General features: G+C 45.7%; 1 pseudogene; it reads left to right on the forward strand.

The window, feature by feature from the left end:
- Positions 1 to 1,618: 1,618 nt before the first annotated feature.
- LOC100899270 (uncharacterized) lies at positions 1,619 to 5,708 on the forward strand (annotated as a pseudogene).
- The last annotated feature ends 446 nt before the right edge of the window (positions 5,709 to 6,154 follow it).

The raw sequence follows: 6,154 nt of genomic DNA on the forward strand, positions 1-6,154 counted from the left end.
CAACGATGAATGAGTCCTTCAGTAAACCTGAGGCTTAGCGAGCGGAATGATCGATCATCAAATTGACTCGCCCTCCAGATTTCGGCCCCGGTTTCTCTGAAGGCTAGAAGTGGATCCACCGCCGAAAGGAACGGTCGCGGAAACTCGCGAGTTGAAGTGATCTCAAGGGTCCGGATCAGCGGTAGATTCAGGTGAACCAACGGACTAACAGACTGGAATAACTCGCGCTGTTGCAAAACCTCCTGTGGATTCTCCTCCACGAATCACCCAGGTGGAGCAGATCACCTACGACACTTGACCCCCACGCGGGCGACTAATGCAAATCCTGGCGTATAGTTCTATGAAGCAAAATAGAAGGTCGCATCCAAGCTGGCGAAGACGAAAAAAGGGCTCCTCTTCCACCGAGACTTGAAAAAACTGAGTGATCCTGATGGTCCTCTCGCGGCTCGCTCCTGAGCTGCTCCCTTTCGCCACTATCGAGCTGTTGCTGTTGATGCCTGACGGATATGTTGATCTGCCTCTTGTTTACCGTGATCTGCGTGATTCATTGGAGGAGAAGGAAGAGGAAGGGCTCTCTGGGAAGTACGGAACGATCCCCGGAAATTGGGAGGCCGTTTGAACTTCCTGAATTCTCTCAGCGTGTTTTTATGCGGTCTCCATGGGGTTCTACACGAGTGAATGAGCCTGAGCTGCTATGACCTTGCCCCTATTCATACGAGGGGGCAATTCATTCGAATGGCGAACTCGGAGACTCTCTTCATTCAGACTTCTAAACGCATTGCTCGGAGTCCCGAAGAGCTCGAGAATCTTTCTCTTTCTATATCTATACATATATAAAATCGAATGTATGTCTGTCTGTACGTATCGCGATTACTCCCGATCCAAACATCGGAATGCGACGATTTTCCGGTACCGAGGTCAGGACATGCTAGGGATGGTTATAGACCTATCAAATTTCATAAGGGTTCAATCGCCAGGCCCTTTCTCTTTCTTCCCTTTCGTTCCTATACTTCGTTGTTGTTGTTGTACGAATAATTATTCAACTCCGGGTGATAACGAAGATCGCCTTCTCTGGATCGACTCGATAACTTGAAGGCAAACGTATGGTAGCGTTCCGAATGCACTATTTTTGGTTCGTGCCCTGAAAGTCGGCACTCGAAATTACCCGTTGATGATCGTTAGGAATGGCCCCCAAGCGGAGTTCTCTGGGACGTTCCACGCGTCAAGTTAGGAAGCGGAAAGCATCACTCGCACTTGAGACCGAGGATCGGAGGCACGAGAGGCTCGCGCGGGAGAGAGCACGACAGGAATTAGCGCGTTCGAATGAAACAGAAGATCAGAGAACTTTGCGGCTAGAAGCGGATCGGAATCGTCATTTTTCAGCCCGACTTCATGAAAATAGTCGTCAGAGAGAGAGTAGATTGGAGGAAGATCGATTACGAACAGCCCCGAAGCCGTATGCATGAGTCCGATGAACGAAGATCGGCACGATTACTGGAGAACAGGGGAAGGTGTACTCAATCCAGGCGCAACCTTCACGTGGATCTGAAACTTGCGGCTTATGAGTACGATCCGGTGTATGATTATTAGCAAGCACACCAGCGTGAGTATCGGTAAAATGGATGAGGTCTGTCAGTTCTGTCGGGCATTCAAATTTAGGAATGAGAGTCCTGGAATGTGTTGTGCGGGGGGAAAGGTCGTTTTGCACGAGGTGCATTCACCGCCGGAACCTTTAGCATCGTTAATGCTCGGCCAGACGAGTCAGGCGAATCTTTTTCTTCGAAGCATTCGTAAGTACAACTCATGTTTTCAAATGACATCTTTCGGCGCCACGGAGATTATACGAGACAATTTTATGCCTACCTTCAAAGTATCAGGACAAATCTACCATCGGGTTGGATCGCTTTTACCATTGCCGGAGGCGGATCATCAATTCCTCCAAATCTATTTCATGGGGAATTTCGACGAGCAAGTTGACCAGCGGTGTCGATTTCATTCAGGTGTCAACAGAGACATCGTTGCAGCTTTGCAAGCTTTCTTGCATCAACATAACGAGTTGGTTCGGTTGTTCACGACTGCTTTGGAGCGTATGCCCGAAGACGATTACGTGGTTGTTATCAGAGCTGACAAAACACCGACTGGAGAAAACAAGCATCGCTTCAACGCGCCCTCAATCAATGAGGTTGCAATCGTGATAGTCGGAGAAGAATTCAATTCGCGAGACATCATTCTCCATCGTAGAAACGGCGATCTCCAGAGAGTGGCTGAAACTCATCGGTCTTACGACGCATTACAATATCCACTGATGTTTTGGAGTGGAGACGATGGTTACCATTTCAATATTAGAATGAGGAATGTGCGAACGGGCCAAGAGATGGACAAAAAGGTCAGCTCGATGAATTATTATTCTTATCGTCTGATGATCCGAGAGAACCATGATAATCATATACTGAGATGCCGAGAATTATTCCATCAGTATATAGTTGACATGTATGCGAAAATCGAGAGTGAACGTCTTTTGTTCATCCGGCTGAATCAGACCAAATTGCGATCGGAAGAATATATTCATTTACGAGATGCAATAGCCACAGACGGGAATGTGAATCCGAATCATGTGGGAAACTCTGTTATCCTCCCGGCAACTTTCACTGGAAGTCCACGTCATATGCATGAGTATGCTCAAGATGCGATGACGTATGTTCGGGTCTACGGCCGTCCGGATTTATTCATCACGATCACATGCAACCCGGCTTGGGATGAAATTAAAGACAATTTGTTTCCTGGTCAGGCGGCTTCGCACCGTCATGACATCATCGCGCGTGTTTTCAAGCGAAAATTGAAAGCAATGATGGACTTCATTGTCAAGCACCATGTTTTCGGAGAGCCGCGGTGTTGGATGTACTCCATCGAATGGCAAAAGAGAGGATTACCGCATGCGCATGTTTTGGTTTGGTTGATCCGCAAGATAACCCCAGACAATATAGATGCTGTCATCTCAGCGGAAATACCAGATAAAGATTCAGATCCAGGATTATTCGAGGTCGTCACCAAAAACATGATCCATGGTCCTTGCGGTGCGATCAACAACAAATCTCCGTGTTTGAAAGACGGAATTTGTACGAAGAGATACCCTCGGAATCTTCATGCGGAGACCATAACTGGTAATGATGGATATCCTCAGTATCGACGACGATCAATCGAAGACGGAGGGAGAACAACAACACTCAGGGTTCGCAACCATGATGTTGAAATCGACAATCGTTGGGTCGTACCGTATTCCCCGCTACTTTCCAAAACATTCAAAGCTCACATTAATGTCGAATACTGTAAATTCGGTCAAATCTATCAAATATATTTGCAAGTATGTAACCAAGGGGAGTGATATGGCGGTCTTCGGAGTGGGGAACGCATCAGCACCGATCGACGAGATAAAAAGATACCAAATGGGGAGGTATATTAGCAGCAATGAGGCGGTATGGCGTATACTGCCTTTTCGATACACGAACGATACCCTACGGTAGTTCACTTGGCTGTGCATCTCGAAAATGGACAACGAGTTTACTTCACTGCCGAAAATATGCAATCGAAGGCGTCGTCACCACCAAAAACGACTTTAACAGCTTTTTTCTCATTGTGCGCGAAAGATTCGTTCGCGAGATCGCTCCTCTACGCCGAAGTGCCCAAGTACTACACATGGAATGTTTCTACGAAAGCATTTAGCCGTCGAAAACAAGGCAAGCCGGTTGAGGGACATCCGAGTATGTTTTCGACCGATGCATTAGGTCGAATCTACACGGTTCATCCTAACAATCAAGAATGTTTTTATTTGCGCTTACTGCTGGTACACGTGAGAGGACCGCAATCTTTCCAAGACCTGAGAACGGTGAACGGCGAAGTCCACGAGACCTATCGAGAAGCTTGCTTTGCCTTGAATCTTCTAGAAGATGATATGCACTGGGGGAAAGCACTCAACGATGCTTCGAGTACTGCTATGCCTAAACAGATACGCATTCTGTTTGCAATAATTCTAACAACATGTTCCCCTTCGAATCCACAAGATCTTTGGAATGAATTCAAAGATCATATGAGCGAGGATATTCTCCATCGATACCGAACAGTGAGTCAGGACTACCACCTTCAATTCACATCATCAATCTATAATGAAGCTTTGATTGATATCGAAACTATATGTTTGACCATTGCTAACAAGAGATTGAATCAATTGGGTATGACCGCACCCGATAGAGCAGCGGAAACAATCTTCGATCGCGATCTCGCGCGCGAAACGATTTATGATACTAACAGCTTGAAGTCTTTCGTGACTCACAATCTTCCAAAGTTGACCTCAGAGCAACGTCAAGCATACGATACTATTTTACAAGCAATCGCGGAAGGCAAAGGTGGGTTCTATTTCTTGGATGCACCCGGAGGGACCGGAAAAACCTTCCTGATATCATTGTTACTGGCGTCAATACGATCAAGAAACAAAATAGGTCTCGCAATGGCCTCATCTGGAATCGCAGCAACACTCCTGGAGGGCGGTCGAACAGCCCATTCGGCGCTGAAATTGCCATTGAATTTACATATCAACGAGACTCCAACGTGTAAAATTTCAAAGAGGTCAGGGATGGGGAAGATCCTCGAATCCTGCGATCTTATTATTTGGGACGAGTGCACTATGGCGCACAAAAGAGCCTTAGAAGCGTTACACCGTTTATTGACAGACCTGAGAGGCAACGAGAGTCTGTTCGGTGGAGCTTTGATCCTTCTATCAGGCGATTTCCGGCAAACTTTGCCAGTTATTCCACGTTCCACACCCGCAGACGAATTGAATGCATGTTTGAAAATGTCACCTCTTTGGCAACATGTAAAAAAACTATCGCTGAGAATTAACATGCGTAGTTCTAATCCAGAATGATTCATCTGCAGAAGTCTTCGCTAACCAGTTGTTGGACATAGGCAATGGAACGATTGACGCTGACGACTCTTCTGAATGCATTTCACTGCCAAAGAACTTCTGCACGATGACATCTTCCAAGGAGGATTTGATTCAAAAAATCTTTCCCGAGATTTCCTCAAATTATGGGAATCACGAGTGGCTAAGTACACGAGCGATATTAGCCCCAACGAACTCTGATGTGAATGACATTAACTCATCCATCTTAAATGAGGTGACAGGCGATGAGAAGATCTATAAATCGATTGACACTGTGATCGATCAAGAAGAAGTTGTGAACTATCCGATAGAGTTCCTGAATTCATTGAACGTACCTGGTCTACCACCACATGAATTGACATTGAAACTGGGAGTTCCGATTATTCTTCTCCGGAACATAAACCCACCCAGATTGTGTAATGGGACAAGGCTCGCAGTGAAAAGATTAGCTGACAACATCATTGAAGCTACAATACTGAGCGGAAAATTCAAGGGAGAAGACGTTCTTCTACCACGTATCCCAATGATACCTACGGATATGCCTTTCGAATTCAAACGTTTGCAATTTCCGGTAAGACTTGCTTTCGCGATGACGATAAATAAGAGCCAAGGGCAAACTTTAGAAGTATGTGGTTTAGATCTGACGAATCCATGTTTTTCTCATGGACAACTCTACGTTGCATGCTCACGGGTCGGAAACCCCTCTAACTTATATGTTTACGCGCCAGATGGAAAAACGAGGAACATTGTGTATCCGCAAGCCTTGAAATAATCAGATGCACTATCGAATATATTCCAATCGAGCCAGTTGATATTGATATCACTTATATAATAGAAACAAAAATTGAATGGGGAAAGGTGAGGTGATAATATTGTCCATTCGGAGCTACGTCTAAAGAGAGTTTTTGATTCCGAAGATTCGAGGATGATTCCATATCCGGGGAAGCATCAATTGAGCAAAAAGAGGTACCTTTCCTGAAAGAGAGCAGTAGCTCTGATGCGAAAGTTGATCATGCGATCAATACGAAATAAATCGGATATAGATTTTCGAATTCAAGAAACCATGTCATCTTTCTCTAATCTCGAAACCCACTAGGCATCAGAACCCCAAATCGTCATCATATCTGGCCAGCATGGAAACCAGAGCTGTGCGTCAAGAATTAGTTTTGGTACTCGAGCCCGTTCTCACGGGGATACGATCGAAACGCATGTGAAGTG

This window comes from Galendromus occidentalis, unplaced genomic scaffold (assembly GCF_000255335.2).
Source record: "Galendromus occidentalis unplaced genomic scaffold, Mocc_1.1 scf7180000077437, whole genome shotgun sequence".
Taxonomy (NCBI): Eukaryota; Metazoa; Arthropoda; class Arachnida; order Mesostigmata; family Phytoseiidae; genus Galendromus; species Galendromus occidentalis.